Source organism: Vulpes lagopus, chromosome 9, assembly GCF_018345385.1.
Source record: "Vulpes lagopus strain Blue_001 chromosome 9, ASM1834538v1, whole genome shotgun sequence".
In the NCBI taxonomy this organism is placed as follows: domain Eukaryota; kingdom Metazoa; phylum Chordata; class Mammalia; order Carnivora; family Canidae; genus Vulpes; species Vulpes lagopus.
This window is the reverse complement of record NC_054832.1, coordinates 9,824,422-9,849,619: the sequence shown is the minus strand read 5'-3', so window position 1 is coordinate 9,849,619 and position 25,198 is coordinate 9,824,422.

Below are 25,198 nucleotides of genomic sequence, written 5' to 3'. Positions count from 1 at the left end.
TCATTCTGTAGGATAAGTATGTGTTTGGGATCTATTCCTCCCACTAGAGTGTGAAAGCCTTGAGGGCAGGGATACTAGGACTTGCATCAACTTTTCTGCTAGACTTGATACAGGATCTGGGACATAGCAGGTGCTCAATGCCGATATATTGAATAAATCGGAATCGGGAAATATATTGAGGAACCATCTACCATGGCAGCCCCTCCTCAGTAGATTCTTCAATTCCTGAACATAGAGATTTAAGGGACTAGCATAAAGATACATGGCTAGTAAGTCATTAAGATAGTATTCCTAACACTGATTCTGTACTGTATTAGTCGGGTTCTCCAGGTATCTTGGTTCCTACTGTAACAAAATACCACAGCTGTGTGGATTAAATAACACTGCTTTATTTCTCATAGTTCTGGAGGCTGGAAGTTCAAGATCAGAGTGCCAGCATGGTCAATAAGGGCCCTCTTCCATGGACTTTGCAGACGTCTTCTAATATCCTCACATGGTGCAAGGGGCTAGATATTTTATGTTCCACTCTCATGATGTAAGAACCTTCCAAAGACCCTACCTTCTAATGTCATCACATTGGGTGTTAGGATTCCAGTATATTAACTTTGGGGAGATACAAAAGTTCAGACTGTAGCACCAGGGAAACAGAACCAATAGTGTGTGTGAAAAAGAGAAGGGGGTGGGCAGAGAGAGATTTTCAGGAATTGACTCATGAGATTGTAGAAGCTGGCAAAATCTGGAGGTAAGCCAACAGGCTAGTGACCCAGGGAAGGGTCGAAGTTCCAGTTCCAGTACAAAACAATCTACTGACAGAGTTCTCTGTTTCTTGAGGGAAGTCAATCTTTTTTTCTCTTAAGGCCTTCAACTGCTTGGATAAGGCTTACCCACAATGTGGAAAATAATCTGATTTACTGAAGGCCTATTGATTTAAATGTCAAACTCATCTAAAAACATCTCCACAGAAACAACTAGAATAATTTTTAACCAAAAATCTTGGTACCCTGGCCTAGCCAAGCTGACATAAAATTAACTGTCATTTATACAATCATCCATAAGAACAAAAATCTAGCCTTTGAGGAGCTAGATTCCAAAGGTAAGGGCATATGTACAGTTTAGAATGCTAACTCAGATACTTAGTGAAGTGAAACTCGACTGTTCCACGTTGGAACCCAGGCTTGCCCCAGAGGATGTGACCGAACTGAGTCCAATAAAGACAAAATGGTTTTGGGTAAAGCAGAGTTTCTCAACCGCAATTTGATAGACATTTTGGACTGGATGATTTTTTATTAGAAAAGGAGGGATCATCCTTCACAATGTAGAATATTTACCAGTCTCTCTGGCCTCTACCCACTAGATGCCAGCAGCACCTTCCCCAGGTTGTGACAGTAACAACTGTCCTCATACATTGGCACATGTTCCAGGGGAAAGAAAATTGGCCCCACTGGAGAACCACTGAGTTAGGTGTAGAGCTTCAGGGAACTCTAACTCACTTTTCTCCTTCCTTTGCTGACTGACTAGTGTGATAGAAAGACCACAGACTTAAAAGTAAGAACTCAATGGTGGTGTCTGGGTGGCTCAGTTGGTTAAGCATCCAACTCTTGATTTTGGCTCAGGTCATGATCTCAGGATTGTGAGATCAAGCCCAGTGTCAGGCTCCACACTGGACACGAAACCTACTTAGTATCCTCCCTCTGTTCTTCCTTCCCCCACTTCCCCCACTTTTCTCTCTCTCCCTCTTTCTCTTAAAAAAAAAAAAGAAAGTAAGAACTGAATTTATTTGGATTCAAATCCTAGCTCTTTCACTTGCTGGCTTATGCAAGATGCTTACTTCACTTTCCTCTGCAGAATAAAAATGGCAACAGTCTTCCACCATTTTACAAAGGACAATCTGTAGCACATGGAGATGCTCATTAATATTAGTCGTCTTCTTTCTTAATTAACCCTGTATTTCCATGTGGTTTCAGTGCTCTCTACTCTTTTCACTGGTAGATTTTTTTTGTCTCTGCACAAATAGCACTCTTTCTTGAACCACTGCAATGTTAATTAAAATCATGGTGTGTGTGTGTGTGTGTGTGTATGTGTATAAATTGATAAATTAATTCCAAAATTATGTGAAATCACAAAGATGAAAGAGAGTAGGTTGTGCTTAGATATGAAGCTTTATTATAAAGCTACAGTAAATACAACGTGTGATAGAGACACAAGGGTAGTAGACAAGTAGACTATTACACTCAAACAGGAGGCTTAACATAAGCTCCATACATTTATGACCAAAGTGACAGGACAGTGTAGAAAGACATTCTTTTAAATAAAAGATGTTAACGAATTGAATATCCATGTGGAAAATATAAATCTCAATTCCTACATACAAATGACCAATTCCAGATCCATTGTAGATTTACATGTGAAGTATAAATCAATAAAGCCTCTGAAAGATATAGTATATTTATGATCTTCAGGTAGGCAAAAATTTCTCAAAGAGGACTAACCATAGAGGAAACAATGACAAATATAGATTATATTTGTATTAAAAACTTCTGGTCCTCACAGAGGACCATCAGGAAATGAAACACAAACCAGGGACTGGCATAAGACCCTCTACATATAAGTAGGAAAGGCTCATACCTAGAATATAGAAAGAACTCCTAGAAAACACTAAGAAAAAGACAACCTTATGGAAAGCAGAGCAAATGATTTGAATAGGCACTTGTAAAAAAGATACATTCAAATGGTCAGTAAACGTGAACATGTATTGGATCTCATTAGTAATGAGAGAAATGTAAATTAAGATCACGAGATACCACCTCATATTCATACAATGAGTAAGATTTTAAACTCCTGATAATATCATGTTGGTAAAAATGTAGAATACTTGGAATTCTAGTTTCCTATTGGGAATATAGTTAGAACCACCTTGAAAGTTAGTATTATGTGTTATGGTTGGACAATATAACCTCCAATAATACAGAGATGGCATTCCCATATATATTCTCATATATTCCCGTATATAACAAATAAATGAGCGCGAATCAGCACAAAAAGACATTCGGAAGACTGCTTGCATTAATATGCAATAATCAAAAACTAGGGAAGGGAGGAAATAGGATTCCAACAATAGGTAAGCAAGTTGTGCCATATTTTCATACTGCGATACTACATAATAATAAATATGAGAAAAACTACAGCTTCAGGCAATAATGCAAGTGAACCTCATGAACATTATGTTAAGCAAAAGAAGCCAAACACTAAAATAATCTGTGCTGTTTGATGCTATTTGCATAAAATTCAAAACCTGACAAAACCAATCCATGATAGAAGGAGGTGGGATAGTTTTTACACTTGGGAAGGACACGATAAGCATTTCTAAGGTAATAGAAATATTTTTGTTTCTTGCCCCTGGTTGTAACTACACCAGTGGGTTCCTTTCATGAAATTTTATCAAATTATAAAGTTAGGATATAAAGTGCATTTTTCTTGCATGTTACATTTTAATTTTAAAAAAAATCAATATTTCACATAGTTCTAGGCTAGAGACATGGAAAGATGTAATAAAAGTGTTTGACATTAGCAATACTAATTACAGAAGAGAACAGGAAGGGAGCTTTATATGCTTTCCAGCTCCATTCTCTCATTTTCTTCAACAACAACAAAAATAAATGAATAAATGAAACGGACTCTCAGAAGAGGAGTAGCAAGAACTGGGTTTTACCTGATTCTTATGTGTGTCAATATCTAGAATAGCAAATATTTGGTGATGGACTTATAAAGCTATTTGCTTCCTGAAGGCTCAAATATGATCATCAATTCTGTGTGGGAAAAGAATCAGTGGCCAGTGAAATTGTAAGGACGTGACCCCAGCCTCTTCTGTCCTACCTACTGGCCAGACATGCATTCGTTCACCTTCCAAAAAAAATCCCTCACCCTATTCCTGTGGCTGAGCTGACAGTGGAAATGTAGGCATGCAGAAAATAAAATAGAGAGTGCACTGAGAGATTTAGCTTATCCGTATTTTTAAATGAGTTATACAGAAAGGATAATACTAGGTAAGATACATAGAAGACCGAATAAAAAGAAGCATATTGGCAAGTGAAAATTTGTGATTGGAATAAACTCATTATGAAGAAAGAATGTGGACTTTGGCTCACAAAACAAGAGCTAACATGTTACGTATTGGAAACAGTTCTAAAATGGAGAAGCAGAAATGTCAAATTGAAAAGAATTGTCACCAAACCACTAGACAAACACAGACAAAGAACAAGGCAGGAGAGCTCTTATAAATAGTAATTGATGAGGTTTAATTCAGAGTGAAACGCATCAAATTGGATAAAATAGGGTATATTGTTAAAATAAAGAGTAATTATCTTTAAAATAATTATACTATTTGATGAATATGTAGCAATCTTTCATGAACCAAGTTATGTGGCACTCAAACTCATAAAATAAAACCTAAAGGAAATATATAAAGAACAAAGATAGAAACATAATAAAAAAAGTGCTTTAATTTATCTCCTTTAATCCATATTAGATTTAAGAGACTGATAATTAAGTGAGGTTATAGAAGATCTAAGTAAAAGAAAAAAAAAGAAAAAGAAAAATTAGAGTCTCTCCATTTATGACTAACTACATACCCCAAATTTAGAGAGTAGAACATTTCCTTTCAAGAGTCTATGAAACTTTTATGAAAATCAGTAATATATTAGGATACAAAGAAAACTTCAATTAATTTCAAAAGAAATAAGGAATACAGAAAAATGATCACAGGGCATTACAATTTTTAATTAATATCAAAAGTAGACAAAATATCCCATCCCATCAAAAAAAGTATAAAACTTCCTGAAATAATTTGTAGATCAAAAAAATAAACATGGGCGCCAGGGATGTGGTGTCAGTTAAGCCTCGGATTTGAGATTTCTGTTCAGGTTGTGATCTCTGGGTCATGAGATCAAGCCCCACATTGGGGTCCATGTTTAGTGCAGAGCCTGCTTGAGATTCTCTCTCCCTCTGCCCGTCCCACTCATATTCTCTCTCTCTCTCTCTCTCTAATAAATAAATCTTTTAAATAAATAAATAAAAATTAATACATGACTAGAAATGTATAATACTGAAAACATGCAACAGAACCTGTGGGATTTAGTTACAACAATGGTTGAAGGAAAATTAATTATAGCAATACTAAGAAAGAAAAAATGTAAATAAGTACATTAAGCATATTTTTCTGAAGAAGTTAGATAAACAACCCATTAACCTAAGTAAGGGGGAAAAAGGAAGTAACAAAGTTCAATAAGTTAATAAAGCAGACAATTAAAAAAACACTAAGATTAATACATTTAAAATTTTCATTCTCTGGGGGCTAACAGAGTGGGAGTTCAAAGGCAACGAACCAGATAAAACATAATCAAATCTAACTGAGAAAGTAAACACACAAATACAAAAACAATGATCTTTTTCAGACAAACAGTGAATAACAAAGGATTACAAAACATTATTTTGCCAGGTGGAAAAACAAGAAATTTTCTAGGAAAATATATATTGCCAACCTCACACCAGGAGGTATAGAGCATGTACACAGACTAGTCATTATAGAAGAAATAAGGAAATTTGTCAACACAGTCACCTCCCCCTCCAACAAAGCATTAAGCCCACATTGTCCTACAGGTAAATCCAACCATGAAAAAACAGAACAAGAAAAATTATTTTCCAGCTTTATTGAGGTATTATTGACATTTAAGGTGTACAACATGATGATTTAATACATGCATAGTGTATTCTCACAGTACTGAAGTGGTTACCACAATACTAAAACAGCTGAACTAAAAAAAAATAGAGAGTAGAAAGATGATGGCCCACAGATAGGGTATGGGACGTGGGGAGGTGATGGTCAAAGGGCACAAACCTCCAGCTAGGAAAGGAGTGAATTCTGGGCATCTAATGTACAGCATAATGACTGTAATCAAAGAGATATTTTAAATGTTACAAAGATTACAAAACATTTTTATTTTATTTTAATGAATCTAAAGAAGATAATGAATGTATGAGGAACTTCTTTAACAAGAAAGAGAGAGAGAAGTGTTTTTAAATAATCTTAGAGTGCAGCTAGGTATTTATCCAAAGGATACAAACATAGTGATTCAAAGGGGCACCTGCACCCCAATACTTATAGCAGCAATGTCCACAATAGCCAAAATATGGAAAAAACCCAGATGCCCATCAACAGATGAATGAATAAAGAAGATGTGGTGTATATATACAATGGAATATTATTCAGACATCAAAAAAATGAAATCTTGCCATTTGCAAGGTCATGGATAGAACTAGAGGGTATTATGCTGAGTGAAATAAGTCAGAGAAAGACAAATACCATATGATCTTACTTATACGTGGAATTTAGGAAACAAACAGATGAACATAGGGGAAGAGAAGGAAAAACGAAATAAGACAAAATCAGAGAGGGGGACAAACCATAAGAGACTCTTAAAGAAAGGAAACAAACTGAGGATTGGTAGAGGGGATGGAATAACTGGGTAATGGGCACAAAGAAGGGCATGTGATGGAATGAGTACTGGGTGTTATACGCAACTGATGAATCACTGAATTCTACCTCTGAAAATAATAATATATCATACATTAATTAAATTGAATTTAAATAACAGTTTTTAAAAAGAAACATAAAATAAAAATAAAATAAAATAAATAAACTTAGCGTGCAGATTTTTCTATGAAACATAAAACCCAGAGATAATTAAGGAATTAATACCTTCAACTACACAAGAGTGAAAATCTCTGCATATAAAAATTGCCATAAAGTCAAAGACAAAAGGCAAACAGGAAAGGAAATATTTCCAAGACAATACAAGGTACTATCTATGTAAATATAGAGTTCTAAATAAATAGAAACTACCAGAAAAACAGGCATAGGACTAGGACAGAAATTTCACAGAAAAAAAAAAAAAAGAAAAACCAACTTTGCATTTAAGCATATGAACACATGCTTACTACTTGTCATAAACTTTAAAATGCAACAAAACAATAATGAGCTGTCATATTTTATTTGTTTGACAAAGATTATAAAGTTGACATGAGGGGAGGTTTTGTTGAGAGAGTAAATCAGTATAATCTCTCTGAAAGGCAACTTGGAAACGTGTAGTGAAATTAAAATTCCTTAAGCCCATCAATCCAGCACTTCATTTGAGGCATTTATCCCACAGATGCTATGTGCACAAAGAAATACGTAGAAGGGTATTTATTGCATGCCTGTATTAGCAAAGTCTAGAAATAACCTAAATGCCTACCAAGAGAGAATTGGTTCAGTACATTTTGACACCCATACACAGTGGGACATACTGCAGTCACATCCTGTAGGTATTGATAGAAATATTCTCCATATCAGATTACTAAGGAAAAAACAAGATCTAAGTAGCGTGCACAGCATGAACATATAAGATACATCAAATGTATATGGATTGGTCATATTCCAGAAACATAAGACTACGATAACAGTAGCTGCCTCTGGGAGGGGTCTGGGAAACAGAAGATCTGTATTGGCAGAAAAAGATTCACCTTTCACTGCATATCCTTTTGATTTTTCTGATATGCATGTACTTGTGTTTTTATTTAAATCCTGAAAAAAAAAAAAACCAGTAATGAACATAATAACATTCCCCAGATAATTCTGATAAAAGCCAGGTTTGGGCCTCCTTGTCCTAGACTCAATCTATGGTCCTTCATTTGACGTCCCCTCAACCTAATTCCAGAACTGAGAATGAGCCACATGAGCCATGGTTACCGTGGCCTTTAGAGAAGTAATGATTACAAGTGTCATGCTGTGCGCCAGGACCTCTGCTAACCCCTTTACAGGCATGGTCTCATTGAGTCTTCATCATGAACCTATGGAGTGAATATTAACACTGTTCTCATTTTTCTGTGAGGACCACAAGCAGTAGAGTCTGGATTCTGAAACAAGTTTGCCTATCTCCATTCTTTCTGCCTCACTATGCAGGAATCATAAAAAGCAGTCATCATTCCCCTGTGCAGAAAACAACATATTATCATAATGTTTCAATTCCATTCAAAGGAACAAAGTTGTACAGAATGTCTACCTATAGGGCCAGACCTGGAATGGAATGTTGACCAACCGTAGACCAGGACTCCTACCCTTACTGGGTATTGCCAGTTACTAGCTATTATCTGAGGCTTTGGACAAGTCTATTTACCACATCATCTGTAAAATGGGTACTTTATGGTACAGAGTCTTAGCTTGCTTCATTACTATTCATCAAAAACATATTTATTTATATGTTCCCCATTTTTTATAAGGTATTTGATCCTATGTATGATCAAGTGAATTATTGTAAAGGGCCACACTTGATCTGCCAAGTGCTCCAGGGACAGAGACCACAAGTAATTTCCAATAATGAGCAGCACCTTCAGAAGTGACGTAGAAACCTGGTAACTTCTAAGATAGAGAAGAGCATCACTAGATGATAAAGTCCTGCAGTCCACACGTTAAAATTGATTTCTACCACATTCTTTCCATTTTGAACAATTATTCCTCATTAAGAAGGTAAATTCTAAACCAGCCATCACGTTTGGAACTGCCAAGGAAAAGATACGTAACCGCCATCCACCCAAGTCCAGAACTGAAAATATTTCCACTGCATTCCCCAACCAATATTGACTGAGACCAATTTAAATGACAAATATGCTGCAGTAGGATATTACTTAAGTTCCTCCACTGGAGTGTGAGTTCCTCAAGAGTGTGCATGGCTCTTGTACCAATATATTGAATCTTGTACGACAAAGATTTGTTCATGACTGGTTAGATGGATGGACAGATGGATGGATAAATTAATAACTATAGTTTTTTTTTTACTGAAAATGGCAACTACTTATCTTAGTTTTGATATAAAACATAATCAATCCTTTATAAAAGGCCATTGGTAGAAGGCAAAAGGCATAGGATTTGGAGTTCAGAAGTTTGGGATTAAAAATTCAGATACTTACTGGTGCTATTACTCTCAGCAATTTATATATACTCCATGAACTGCAACCTCCTCCTCTTTAAAATGGAAAATGTTAACACACAGTGGCATCTAATAAAGTAGTTAGTTTCTGCAGTTTATGCATAAGACAAAAAATGAAATCACCCTTGAAAGCCTCTTAAATCACCCACAGAATATCATATACATTGCTTTGTGATATTGCATCATTTTCCTATACAAGCCAGCTTCTCCTGCAGTACCAGTTTACAGTTTCTTTGATGGAGTATTAAAAAAAATAGTTCATATTTTAGAGCCAAGTGTATTTTAAAAAATGCCTTTGCTCGGGATCCCCGGGTGGCGCAGCGGTTTGGCGCCTGCCTTTGGCCCAGGGCGCGATCCTGGAGACCCGGGATCGAGTCCCACGTTGGGCTCCCGGTGCATGGAGCCTGCTTCTCCCTCCGCCTGTGTCTCTGCCTCTCTCTCTCTCTGTGACTATCATAAATTAAAAAAAAAAAAAAAAATGCCTTTGCTTTTTTGGCCTAGAATACAGAAATTAATTCTAATAATTGTGCATATGGTATAACTCTTCACTATGGGCTTTCATTTTTTTATATATTGGTTTTGTTGAGATATAATTAACATACCATAAAATTCACTCTTTTAAGTTATACAACTTGGTGGGTTTTAGTATATTTAATGACCACCACTGTAACATTCTCATTATTCCATACTTTTGTAGTCACTCCCTATTCTTCCCTTCCCTTAGCCCCTGAAAACCATTAATCTACCTTCTGATTTGATAGATTTACCTCTTCTGGACATTTCAAATAAATATCATCAGACAATATATGCTCTTTCATGTCTGGCTTCTTTCATTTAACAAAATACTTTCAATGTTCACCCTCACTGCAGCGTGTCTCAGAACTTCATGCCTTTTTACAGCTGAGTAAATTCTATTGTTTGGATATAATTCATTTTTATTTATCCTTTCACCAGTTGATGCACATTTGGGTTGTATCTACTCTTTGGTTATTAATAATACTGCTATGTGTATATTTGGATGAAAGTTTTCATATGGACAAAGGTTTCAGTTCTTTAGAGGAACTGCCAAACTGTTTCCCAAAATGGCTTTACCATTTTGCATGCTTAGCAACCATGCATGGGTGCTCCAATTTCTCCACATCCTCAACCGACACCTGTCATTGTCTGACTTCTTCTAGCTTTTCAAGTGGTGTAAAGTAGTAAATAGGTTATATGTGTTTTTTGATATATATTTATTTGCCCATATTGTATGTGTTATTGTAAGTATATAAAAGCCTGTTTTAACAAGCAAACAGCTACAAAATATCTGTATTATTGTTGCTATGGGAATAAGGTATTAGGCAAGATTCTTCATTGTAAAAAAATAAATGCATATAAGAAAAAAGAAACTCTCTGATAAAGGTAGAAAAAGAATTTTTGGAAGGATATCTGGGGGCCCATAGGATCAAAAGGAGGTACAGAGAGCATAGTTAAGGAGATAGATAGGACCCATGACAAGCCAAGGGGGAATCTGGTACCCTACCCTCTGCCACTATGCTCTCAGCAGCCACTGCTATAGAAATAAACTTTAAACTTTTGCCTCTTGTTCTGAAAGAAAGTATCCAATTGCCAATCTGAGGTCGTTTGTCCATTGTCAAGAGGAATTATCTCCCTCCCTCTGACTTCCATGGCCAAATCAGAGCCAAGCTTCCCATCAACATAATGTATGTAAAAGCGTACAATATGGCACCAGGCATACCACAATAGTTTAGTAGAGGTAGTTCTGTTCCTCTTCTTTCCCTGTGATGTGTGTGTCTCTTTGGGACGGTGCTAACCAATAACTACTGATGACCCTGGCCCGCTATTCAAAAGGTTTAAAAGGTCCCAAAGACCCCGTTAAGCCCCAGCAGAACATAACTGATTCCCAGGGGCTGTATCCATTCCAGGCTCCTGTTTGTTTTGGCTGTTTCTTAACCCTGAGACCCATTAGAATCACCTGTGAAGTCTTTAAAACTACTACTGCCCCTCTACCCAAATATTCCAATTCAATTGGTCTAGGGTGGAAACAAGCATTTTTAAAACTCCCACAACTCTGAGAACCCCAAGTCTGGAGAAAATGGTTTTATCTGATCTGTGTTTGCTCTTTCTCGAACCTCCCACTTATCAGGTGCTATAAATGGGCATTTCCGGTGCACCTGCAACATAAAAATTTGCCAAGAGCCTCTGGAGAGGAGTTAGCCAAGCGACCAAAGGGGAAACCATCTAGAATAGAAAAATCATCTCAAAAATCACTGTACCATTTAGACTTCCAACTTGGAAAGCAGAAAGAGAACAATTTTCTAACTTCCTAATGAACATTGCACTTAGCCAGCTGTCAAATATACAAATAGACTAATTTTTCATTCTAATTATTTGGGGAGTTTTTCCTAGGTGGCATGATTATGTGGCTAGAAATCCTAATTCTCTGTGTTCATTAATTGATAATCAGGCTGATAAAGGTTCTCCAAGCCCAGAGTTTACAACAATGGCTGGCCTCCTTCCTAATGGAGCCTACCAGCTCATATTTATGCCCCACACAGAGTACTGAGCTAGCCTGCTTCTTATATATTCACACTCTACCATCTTTTTTTTTTTTTGTATTACTTTCAGAGGTAGAATTTAGTGATTCATCAGTTGCAAAAATACCCAGTGCTCATTACATCACGTGCTCTCCTTCATGTCCATTACCCAGTTACCCCATCCCCCACCCGCTACCCCTCCAGTGACCCCCAGTTTGTTTCCTAGTGTTAAGAGTCTCTTATGGATTGTGTCCCTCTCTGATCTTGTCTTATTTTATTTTTCCTTCCCATCCCCTATGTTCATCTGTTTTGTTTTTTTTAAATTCCACATACAAGTGAAATAGTATAACTGTCTTTCTCTGACTTATTTTGCTTAGCATAATACCATCTAGTTATACTCTACCATCTTTAAGGAAAAGGTAAGAGATGCTGGAGAGGCTAAGAAAAGGTCAAATGAATGTACGAGTTTCATCCTATTCCTGCCAGGCTCTTGCTGGCTAAGGCATAAGCAACATCAACCAAGGGAAGTCAGGGATCCAATGTCAGACCAAACAAGGATAAACACAGATTTGGAGGATGGATTTGGAGGAGCAAAACTGGAAGACAGAGCAACAGTTTGTAGAGAAATAGAGATTGTGTGATGAGTTGCTGTTGTTTCATCTCTAGGATTTTTTGTTTGTTTTCTTGTTCATTTTGTAATAGCACCCTGACTTTCCTTTGGGAAATATCCCTCCCCATTGCACAAAATTTTAGTGGGACTGTCCTGCCTTCCTTTAGCCAAGGGCTGGATAAATAACCTGAAGTCATGCCAATCGAACATTCTCTCCAGGGAATCTGAATTTTAAGTACAGCCAAATGCACAGAAAGTAGCCAGAATGGATTTATATCGCCCATTGGTTTCTGCTCCCATCATCAGGGCTGACCTGGATCCTCGTTCAGAAGCCTGACTGCTCAGCAATCTTTGTGATTCTGTTAGGTGCCCTAGATTTTTCCAACAAATTTATATATGCTTATAATACATAATTAATATAATTGTGACTATAAATATGTATAATATATTTTGCTTATGATAGCCAGAGTCTGTTTCTGTAGCTTGCAACAACCAAAAACCTCTAAATGGTTCTATTAGCAGAATGATAGAATATACTGCAGTAATAGACAACTTCCAAATCTCACTGCCTTCAGACAACAGTGTTATTTCTCCAATACAAAGTCTGCTTTGGCGGGGGTGCTTGGGTGGCTCAGTCAGTTAAGCATCTGGCTCTTGATCTCAGCTCAGGTCTTGATCTCAGGGTCATGAGTTCAAGCCCCATGAAATTTAATAAAAAAAAAAAGTCTACTTTGGGTCCAGCTGACTGTCCAGGGAAGCTGACAACCCCAGCCACCTTGATCTTATGACCAAGAGGAAGATATTTCCTGATATTTACAGTTTTCCAACTTGTCTCTCAACAACAAAAAACAAAAGAGTAAATCTCCTCAGTTTTGAGCTGTACATTAGTAAAGATAGTACCTTACCATGTATATAATTTTGACTCTTGGTTGCAAGGACCAAAACAACCACAAAAATCTCAGAATTTTAAATAATCTATTAAGAGTCAGTCACTGTGCCTGAACTTCATGAGTATTCAGATGGTGGCCACTATTTATTTTACTTTGTTGTAAGGCAAACGTCTATAACAACTAAGAGTAAAATTTTGAAGTAAAAAAAAAATTAAAATTCTAGGTTCATCTTGCCTGATATTAAATTATCAAATATTAGGCTTGTTACCTAATCACTTCCACTGGATAGTTTCACACTATCAATGAAATAAGGCAACAAATGCAAATTGGCTGATATTATAGACTCTTTAATAAACTACAACTTAACAAAGAAGATTAGGTCATCCACCTACACTCACAAAATAATAAAATTATTATTCTAAATGAAAATATCTGGTCCTGCACGTGATAGGCACAAAGAGTCTATTGAGTTTAATCTATTCAACAATGTTAGTGCTTTGATTAAACCTGTGTTTTAAGTATATTCTGACTTAAGTAACACCAATTATTTCCCCATGGGTGGGTAGTACTTCCTAATCTGCAAAATAATTTCCCATAAAACACACCACCGCATACCTATGATAGAGGCTCGGAAAGTAGAGTTTGACCTCAGTTAACTCATCTATAAAAGGGGCCAATAATGGTGATCCCCGTGATCACTCAGAGCACTAAAGGGCATCATCTCTATGGTGTTTAGCATCATGTCAGGCCTAGTACAGGCATTCAGTAGGTAAGGAGTCTGTTTCTTCTTTTCTACTGGTTTTATACTAAATGCCATTCATGCATTCATTCATTCATTGGCTCATTTATTTATGCTGCGAGCAATTATTGATGTGCCAGGTTCTATGCTGGACGCTGAGAATAACTAGATGAACAGACTACTTCCAGCTCTCTTCTGAATCCTATTTGCCTCACTGATTTATTTAAGCCTCTGAGGTTTTCCCATGGAAGTTGAAAATAACCCTTTGCTGCAATCACTACACTACCTACCCAGTTATAAAAGGTACCTCCCTGGCTCATCCTATGCCCTTCCTCTGGCATGTTCTGCTGCTCTGCCGACTTTGGTACCCATTGGCACAGCTGTTGGAGAAAGAACTAGTCCCTCCTCATCAGATCAGACATTAGCTCCATAAAGAGAGTTGCCTATCTCTTTGCATCTTCTTTTTCTTCTTTGTTCTCTGCCATTGCGCATTTTGAACGCCATGTCCACCAGCTGCAATGGCTTCATCCTTTACACTGCATCCAGCTTTTTTGCAGGTTTCTCTCGGTGTTGGGAACACTCCATCCAATAAATGTCATATTAATCATTCAAACATTTGCAGTGCCTCAGGATTGGAGTCTGTTTACTTCCAGTATATTCGGTAAATGCACTCCAAGAACTCAGAGGGATCCTTATTAGGTTGTCGTTACAATTCCTGTTTTTTTATTAAGGCTCTTTTGTTTAGAATCCACCTCTCTGAGACCAACCAGAATGTACTTTTTGTACTAAGCAAGCCCAGCCATGCCCCCATCATTGGGATCCCAATTTGGTTCCAGCAGGGAACTGCAACGCCGGCATGGGAGCTCCACTGGCATCCTCTAAATGGAGCCAGTGTTCCTCTTCATAAGCTCTCTCTAGCACTAATCATTTCTCATCCACCATAAGAAGCATATTTAAAGAGTTTAAATATCCACCCAAGAGGGTCAGCAGAGAGTAAGGCAAATAAGCTCAGTCATTTTTGGGAGGATCATCCCGGTAGGAGGGGATATTGTTCCTCCGTTGAACAGATCTGAAGTAGAAAAGGGACTGGGAGTCCATAAGTATCTGGCCAGTTGTCCATGCTGGTTTATACCACTGACAGGAAACTGCCCTGCTCTGGCTAGAATCGCTCCCTGGCCAAATTGAGTCTTTTTTTTTTTTTTTTAAGATTTTATTTATTCCTGAGAAACACAGAGAGAGAGAGGCAGAGACATAGGCAGAGGGAGAAACAGCTCCATGCAGGGAGCCCATTGTGGAACTCGATTCCAGGACCCTGGGATCATGACCTGACCCAAGGCATCTGCCTTTGAGCCAGTGGCTCAACCACTGAGCCAGCCAGGTCTTATACGGAGAGATTACTCCAGGCTCCTGCACACCTTGCCAGGTCTTGTACGGAGAGACTACTCCAGGCTCTTGCACTGCCCTGGGCTCATACTGAGGAGGAGCTGAAGTCCTGGACATTTCTGGAGGCTCAAGTATTTCAGCCAGAAGATGCAGGGGTGAAAGGGCAGGTAAAGGATTTAGAACCTGTGACATCTCACTGTCTTCCTTCTCCCTTAAATTGCACCTATCATCTAGGAGGACCAGGAGAATATCCTTATATCCTGGTCCCTGGACCACATCTTAGACCCCTCCCTGTTAGTCTCCACCAGATAGAGGAGCACAAACGCCTGCAGATAGGTGCTCTCATCCTTTTCACCAGCTCTCTGGCAGTGTGGCTCCAACTGCAAAATAGTATAGTAATTCAAGGAGCTGTTTAAAGGCCATTGTTCGCCAGATTCCAAAGTATATTGTGGCCGTACTGTGCTACAAAATATTGTTTTCTTGGACATGGGTGAACAGCTGAAATTGGACCTTTGCTTCAAAATGCTCTAAGTGGGCTGTCACCTGGAACAGATCTCAATTTCACAAAGGAACTGCTTTCCTGATAAACCAAGACTGAACTGGATGAAATAGTCCAGCATCTATTTTTTCACTCACCTAAACAGGTACCTCAAACAACAGAAACAAACAGCCCATAGCCCAAATGGCCAGGAAGAGGAGTCCCTGGTCACACATACCCGAGGGGCTCGCCCACTATTCTGAATCTGCACACTCACCCACAGGTGGGTTCCTTGCTCCAACAGAAAGTGCTGGGGCAGCCTACACTGGGGTTAGACTCCAAAGACAGTCAGTCCCTAGAAGGAAAGTGGTTCCTGCAGCTGGCACACCATAAGCAGCACCCCTCCTAGGTGGCTCCCCGAAATTCTTAAGGACCCCAGGCCTGGTCGGCCCTGCTCACTGCAGGTGAGGTCAATTAGTCAAGAGACAAGATGTTGGGGCAAGAAATAGACTTTATTTGAGAGAACTGGCTAACCAAGAAGATGGCAGGCTAATGTCCCCAAAACCATCTCCCCATCTCAGTGCCAGTGGGGGCTTTTTAAGGGGGAAAGAAGCCAATTTAAAAAAAAAAAAAAAAGGACTGATTCCAGCTGCCACTCAGGCTTGAGCAATCAGTCAGATATCTTCTATTAACACTGACCAGGTGCCTCAAGTTCCCTAAAAAAAAAAAAAAAACTAATGCAGAATTGATTATTATAAGCTGAACATGTGCTTAGGGATTGACGGTAAGAATGCGCTGATTAGTTTGTTTTGTGCAATGTGTTCTGTGCCTTCATTCAGTGTGCCCATTAAAATCTAAAAGTCAACTAGTTCTCCATCAGGCTAACAATGCACAAACAGGTCAATTGTGGAGGAAGGAGGGAGGGAGAAGTGTTCAAGGCAAAGAGAATTCAAGATGGAGTTAGTCCTGCCATGACACTTGTTAATAATACAACAAAAGGGTTACTAAAAAGGTAATGGTCCCATCCAAGTCAGTAAAGAAGAAAGCACTAGCTATTCCCTGACAAATTTTGAAGTTGGCTTTAAGGAAGGTGAAATGCCTAATTTCCAATGACAGAGGAGAACCAATCATTTCCTAATTGACACCAACAGCACCCTGTCAACTGTAAATCCTACAAGCATCTCCATACCTCACCCTCAGAGTCAACAATTCCTCCGGGCTGATGATCACTAACATTGCCCTACAATCTCCCTGAAAACCAGCCTGTACCCTGACTCTCCATATCTGACAGTCCCTGACTCCTTTTTTCTGCTTCTCCACTTCTTGCTCCCTGTCTCTTGTAAAATTGTAAATTGACCAATAAAAATGCTCATCATTACCTGGGCACTCTAGAAATATTTAAGCCAGATGGGCATTTCTAACAAAGAAAGAATAAATCAGATTATAAAGTCTCTTGAAATCTCATGGGGCAAAAACATGTTCTAATGGGCTTTATAGATAACACTAATAAAGAATAATTTAAATGTCCAGAGAGAATGATAAAGTTACTCCTGATGGTTTAATTGTTTTAGATATTCTAGAAACAAATCTTTCCAATGTGACCACAACAAAGAAGATATGTCAACTCTGTGTTAATTTAATGGTTTTGACTATGAGTTTACAAGACCAGATAAAAAAAGACATTTGGACTGTTAAGGATGAGTTTAAGAACCTTTATGGTTGGGATCCCTGGGTGGCGCAGCGGTTTGGCGCCTGCCTTTGGCCCAGGGCGCGATCCTGGAGACCCGGGATCGAATCCCACGTCGGGCTCCTGGTGCATGGAGCCTGCTTCTCCCTCTGCCTGTGTCTCTGCCTCTCTCTATCTCTCTGTGACTATCATAAATAAATAAAAATTAAAAAAAAAAAGAACCTTTATGGTTGCAACTGGCTAGGAGAGATGATCTTAAGTGTTCTCACTACACACACAAAAATCATAACTATGTCAGGTGATGGACTTGCTACTTAGTTTGATTGTGGTACTCATTTCACAATGGTTGTGTGTATTAGAACATCACATTGTATATCTTAAATATACACAGTTTTTGTCAAGTGTATTTTAATAAAGTTGAGAAATAAACACATAAAATAACGATTAATAAACAGATATAAAAATTATACTTTTTAAAAATTCAATTTACCATTCCTCTCATGGTGACTCTCTGCACAAATAAAAAAGAAATTTAAAAGTTTTCCTTTTAAACCAGCTAGGTCTTCTCCTCAATTTTACTGACATGTGAAAGTAACTTAATACAACATTATAATATGTGTAGGACACTTTTTTATGATTTAAACTATTTAAATATACTCTATTGATTTTAGGTGAATTATTACCTTCACAAATTGTCTACGATTATAAAAATATGCAATCATTTTTAACTAAGTGGATTCATAATAAAAATGTATTTTAATGAAGTTCACTCCAATGGGATTCTGACAGAAATCTTAAAAGCTTCATTGTCAACTTAATCCTGATATTTGTGTAATGGTAAACTCTTAAGCTACTATTTAATTGAGGTAAATGATTCATAAGCACGGTTCCCTGGAAACATAATGCTTAGTAAACCTGAGCTATTACATCATATACTATAGCTATCGATTGACAGGTTGAAAAGGATGAACTACTGGCTTTTTTGTTTTGTTTTGTTTTTAAGATTTTCTTTCGTCTTTCTTTCTTTCTTTCTTTCTTTCTTTCTTTCTTTCTTTCTCTTTCTTTCTTCTTTCTTTCTTTCTTTCTTTCTTTCTTTCTTTCTTTCTTTCTTTCTAAATTTATTTATTTGTGTTCAATTTGCCAACATACAGAATAACACGCAGCGCTCAACCCATCAAGTGCCCCCCTCAGTGCCCGTCACCCAGTCACCCCACCCCCGCCCACCTCCCTTTCTACCACCCCTAGTTCGTTTATCAGTTAGGAGTCTCTCATGTTCTGTCTCCCTTTCTGATATTTCCCACTCATTTTTTCTCCTTTCCCTTTTATTCCCTTTCACTATTTCTTATATTCCCCAAATGAATGAGACCATATAATGTTTGTCCTCTGATTGACTTACTTCACTCAGCATAATACCCTCCAGTTCCATCCACGTCGAAGCAAATGGGGGGTATTTGTTGTTTCTAATGGCTGAGGAATATTCCATTGTATACATAGACCACATCTTCTTTATCCATTCACCTGCACCCCGATTTTTCTAGCAGCAATGTCCACAATAGCCAAACTGTAGAAGGAACTTCGGTGTCCATCAAAAGATGAATGGATTTTATTTATTTATGTGAGAGAGTGAGTGAGAGAGAACACAAGCAGAGAGGGACAGAGGGAGAAGCCTCTCCACTGAGCAGGGAGCCCAACTCAGGGCTGGATCCCAGGACTCCAGGATCATGACCTGAGCCAAAGGCAGTCGCCTAACTGACTGAGTCACCCAAGCACCCCTCCAGTTATATCCCTGAGTTATATGCCTAGGTTTTTTTTTTGTTTTGTTTTGCTTTTTTGTAATGTGGTAGGCACACACACACATACCCATTCACACCATAAGATCTGCCTTCTTCACAGATTGTGAAGTGTGCAGTATTGTTAGGCATAAGCCCAGCACTGTAAAGCAGATGTGTAGACCTTTTCCATCTTGCATGCCTGGAACTCACTACCTATCAAACAACAACCCATTCCCTTCTCCCCTTAGCTCCTGACAACCACGTTCTGCTTTGTGTCTATGAGTTTGAAGACTCTAGATACCACATGTACATGGAATCGAGCAGTATTTGTACTTCTATGACTGGCTTATTTCACTTAGTATCATGTCCTCAACGAATTCCAGACACTTCACTTTCTTCTACTCTACTGATCATAACTCAGTCCTATAACCATCTCCCTGACTGGAAGGAAGACCCAAAAAGGTAGTCTTGTATGTACAAGAAGATAAAGAAGTGGATTTGGGGAGCATTTAGCTAGTCTCTGCCACGAGAAGTTTAAGAGAACAATGCATCACTACTTTGTATCTCGTGCTGAGTTACTGCCATGATAACTCTTTTCACTGAAAACCAGGGCAGTTCCTCTGTTTCAATGGCCAGTTCCTCACAAGGCTTTATTAGGAGCTTATAATGACATATAGGTGTTCGTGTTTATACATGTGCATATATATAGGTGCATGTGTGCATCCCCCTGCCTTCCAAGCACTTCAAATATCCTCACAGAGTATTTAAAAGTACATTCCCAGGACATCAATTAAATTTTTTCTGACAAGATGAGAGATGATAGTTTCTCAACTTTATTCATGGCATGGTGGACTTAAATATTTTTAAGTCCAACCAACACTATTGGTAGGACACTCAAGTCAAAATTGAGGTGATGCACCTAGAGGCAACTGGCTTGGGGGTTCTTGTTGCATCAGACACTTCCTAGCTACCTTAAGAGTTTAGGATTTCAGTGACAGTCACCTATAACCCAGCGACGGCCCCTGTGTTAGGAGACTTGCTTGGAATCATATAGTTACATCAGAAAAAAGTGAAGACAGATACCCAGAACCTCTCCCTTCTCTACCCTCACAAAATCCAACAGAGGATAATTGTTATTTCAGGAGAGAAGAAGAAAGTATTCCAGGCAAAATTGGAAAAATATCTCTTCAATCTGCATTAAAACTTCAATTAATCATCATGCTAAGAGGAAAAAAAGTACATAGGAACTATGCAGCTACTTAATAACTCATGAATATAAATCAGAGACTTTAAATTGCTCTTTAAACAAATATTTGGACACTCATCGTTATCAATAATTGTATAACTTATCTGACAGAAAGGAAAATTGAAGGGAGCAGTTTGGGCTTAAAATCCACTTAGCTCTCCATGGGTTTGCTTCTTTTAAGGACAAGCCCCCCCCAGAGAGGCCACTGTCTAAATGACTGTGCTGCAGGACCTTTCCAAGATCCTGCTTAGCAAAAGAGCATTCCTTCCATGACCTTCCGCTTTCTAAAATTCTATTTGTCAGTTCTTTGAGTGAAGTCAATGATGCTCTTATTTATTTGGATTAAGTAATTGTCATAAATTAAAATTAACTCCATTGTGGGAATTAGCTTTCCTGATACCTAAGTGCTGAGAAAATGAGACGTATGGTCAACAAAGTAAGAGGCACATCCCTAACCTCAGTGGAGCTCTGAAGACATTTCACCGACTCCTCCGCCTGAGATGAGGAGTGTAAATTTGGGTCCAGACCACCAACACTTAGGCTTTCACTTTTTTACTTTAAAAAAAATTCAAGGGGAGGGACACCTAGGTGGCTCAATGGTTGAGCGTCTGCCTTTGGCTCAGGTCGTGATCCCAGGGTCCTGGGATCGAGTCCCACATCGGGCTCCCTGGAGGGAACCTGCTTCTCCCTCTGCCTGTGTCTCTGCCTCTCTCTGTGTCGTTCATGAATAACTAAATAAAATCTAAAAAATATATATTTTTGGAGTATAGAGAATACATTAGTTTATTGTAACTAATAATGCTACATTAGTTTCCGGGGCACGACATAGTGATTCAACTTCTTTATATATCATGTTGTGCTCAACACAATGTGGCCACCATCTGTCACCACACAGGCTATCACAAGATATTGACTACTTGCCCTATGCTGTGCCTTTTATTCCCGTGACTTATTCATCCCATAACTGAAGCCTGTATGTTCCACTCCCCTTTACCTGTTTTGCCCATCCCCACACTCCCCTCCCTTCCCTCTGGCAACCATCAGTTTGTTCTCTGTATTTACAGGTCGGATTCTGCTTTTTGTTTGTTCGTTTATTCATTTGCTTTTTTAGATTTCACATATGACTGAAATTGTATGATATTTGTCTTTGTCTGACTTATTTCACTTAACATAATACTTTCAATGTCCATCCATGTTCTCACAAATAGCAAGACCCCATCCTTTTTTTACAGCTGTGTAATATCCCATTATATATACACCACATCTTCCTTGTTTATTCATCTGTCAACCAACACTTAGGCTGCTTCCATATCTTGCCTATTGTAAATAATACTACAATGAGCATAGAGGTGCATGTGTTGTTTTGAATTAATGTTTTCATTTTCCTTAAATAAATACCCAGTAGTGGAATTATTGGGTTATCTGGTTATGTCTATTTTTATTTTTTTGAGGAACCTCCATACTGTCTTCCAAAGTGGCTGCACCAGTTTGTGTTCCCACTAACAGTGCGTAAGAGTACCTTTTTCTCCATATCCTTGCCAGTATTTGGTATTTCTTGTTTGCATTTTTATTTTTATTTCAGCCATTCTGAGTGATGCGAGGTGGTATCTCATTGATTTGCATTTCCCTGATGCTAAGTGGTGTTGAGAGTCTTTTCATGTGGCTGTCAGCCATCTGTATGCCCTCTAGAAAAAGTCCATTCAGGTCCTCTACCCATTTTTTAATTGGCTTGTTTGGTTTTTAGTGTTGAGTTGCATAAGGTCTTTATATATTTTGGATACTTTATATATTTTGGATATTTGGATATGTCATTTGCAAATATCTTTTTCACTCAGTAGGTTGCCTTTCTGTTTTGTTGATGTTTTCTTCTTTGCTGAAAAGGAAGGCTTTTAGAACAATAGACCTGGGTGGATGGAGTGGGGATGGGTAGGGGATCTGAGGGGAGATTTTGGTGACATAAAAGCCCTCGTTTCTTCTCAGAGAAATTTCTTTTGGAATTTCTTGGCCACTGAGGATAATAAATTATTTCCCTCTTATACTTGTTTCTCTCTTTAGCCTCCTTTTGGGGAATCTCATTCTCTCTCTGATTCCATTCAAGGAGCATTTACTGAGGCATTGTGACATGTGCTGAGTTCAGAATACAAACATGAACGAGGCAGCCACAGTCTCTGAGTTCACAGAGCTGTAACCAAGAAGGACAATTAGCTGCCAAGTGACCTAGGAAAAGAAAGAGGAAGACGAAGGGAAGGAAATGAGCAAACACATTTTGCAAGAGTGCAAGAAAAACTTAATTCCAGTCACACAGCTTCTTCCCAGAGTAGAAACCTCGCACCCCCATATAGTGATTCAATTCAATTAAGTTGCCATGACCTTTCTCACCTCCATCCTTTTGCACACACTGTTCCCTCTGCTAGTCATGCTTTGCACATGACTTCCAGCCCTGAAACTCCCACTGATATGAGAACCAGTTCAGATGTTCTCTCCCCGTTGAGCCCCTCCCCTGACCCTTCATCATCCCTGCCCTGGATGGAGATGTTTGTATGAGTTGATGCAACACCTCTTGCCCACAACTCCATCCTATGACACATCACAACATAGTCTGACAATTGCTTATGTGTCCGTCTGCCCCCACCAAATGGTGAGTCATGCAAGTAGAAATTGTGTGCTGCTCATTTTTGAGCCCCAGGGTCTAATGTGGGACGTGGCTCATAGCTGGTGCTCAATAAAGTCTTATTGAGCAGTCGTCGATAGAAGCTACCTGCAGATCTCAATTAAGAGAAGGAGTGAAAGGAGGAAGCTGGCACATCTGTCACAGCACATCACATTTCCCCCTTCCCGTATCCTCTCTCTTCAGGAAAATTGTATTCCTATCCCCAGGGTAGGCTAAGTAAGTAGTTGCTGCCTGCAGTCTCTGCCTGGGGCCCCATGCCAGCTCGCTCGCTAAATTTAACTCACTTTGCCTCTCTCCCCCCATCCCATCCCTCCCAGCAAAAGCCAGCCAACAGGACTAGTAAACCCCAGTGCAGATTCTTTTGCAGAATTGACTGAGAAGACAGCCGAGTAAAAGTCAGGGGCCCCCTTAGGAAAGCCATTTCCTGATTTTTTCAAAGCTCACTCCAGTTCCACCACCTCTAAATGCCCCAGTTTCCAATTCCCTCAGCTGAGATTTCTAGACATTAGCTGTAATACATTTCGAAACTCAGTGACCTCGTTGCCGCCTCCTTTCTTCCAAGCCAAAACCAAAGAATCACTCCCGTACCTGAGGCCTCACCTCTCGATGTTAATAATTCAGCACATATTTACTGAGTAATTACTGTGTGTAAGGGGGGATGTCATGGGCTGTAAGGGAGGCCAGAATAAATGACATTGTAGAATCAAAGAATGCCATGGTTCAAAGAGACTTCAAGAAACCTCAACATTGCTGTTCCAGAGAAAAAAACTGAGCCCTATGAGGAACAGAGTTTAAGACCAGGGCTGTGTTCTTTGCGGTAAAGGAGTTAGAGCCCTTCAAGGAGACAATGTATAAATATAGAGAAAATTAAGCAACAACATAGTAAAAGTTCACAGGCCTTTCAATGCTCTCCATATGATTTATGTGGATCATCTACCCACCTAAAGGGTTCAAGGAGGGCAGGAAAAAAAAATGACAAGGGCTGTGATGTCAACATAAATTCTTTCTTTCCTTCTTTTGTTTGTTTTTTTCCTCTGGCCCTTAATGAGTCCCTAATAGGTCACAGACCCCTGTGTGGGTACAGAAAATTTAGTGGGAATCTAGAATGATATGGTTATCAACAAGATGCCAGAGACTATATCATAGCCTTTAAGCAAGTTAATTACTTCTGGGATGTCTGGGTGGCTCAGTGGTTGAGCATCTGCCTTCAGCTCAGGTCATGATCCCTGGGTCCTGGGATCAAGTCCCACATCAGGTTCCCCACAGGGAGCCTGCTTCTCCCTCTGCCTCTGCCTCTCTCTCTGTGTGTCTCTCATGAATAAATAAATAAAACATTTTTTTTAAAAAGTGAATTACTTCTAATCCTTATCTTTAATGCAACCCTACCCATTGGATTTTATTATCACCATTTGATGGAGAGGGTAGGGGGCTGGGGCTCAGAGTAGTAAAGTCACTCTCCTAAGATCACACAGCTTAATAAGGAATAGTTCAACCAGAATTTAACTCAATTTATTCAAACATCAGAAGAAAAATAAGAGAGAAAAATGAAGTATATCCCCGGTTTCCATTCTCAAAATCTCCTAGCATCTCATTTCCTAAAGTGGCTGTGGTTAAATTTAGCAGTCCACAATTGCTTCCCAGTCCAGGCTGCATGGCTGACTGCAAGATCTGGGGATGCTGCTCTTTGATTAGGGGCATAAGAACAGACTGCTGAACCACCCCCCCTTCCCAGCCCAGCACAATAGGGGCTCAACTGGGGAGTGAGTCAGCCAGGAAGCCCTCATGAATGTCAAGCACAAACAACCCAGAATAGCTGCCCACTGGGCATGAGGCTTCAGTAGCTCCCCCACCCCTCACATGTGCCAGCCTGTGAATTAGAGATGGCAGTGAGCTTGACAAGATGGGTCTGAGCCAAAAATAATCCCTGTCTGCTCCAGAAGGTTCCTGGGGAAGTAAAAGAAAACTTCAGGTAGAAGCAAATGGGGGCACTCATAACTGATGAATTCACTATAGATCAGAAGGAGTGTGTTACCCATGAACAACATACTGGACATGTTTGACCTGAGACCAGGTTGGGCATCCCCGGAGGCCTTTGAAAAAAATTTAAGTGACTTCCTTAGGTTCTAGGCAAAAGAGAGAATAGAATGATTAGATCCAGAAATTAG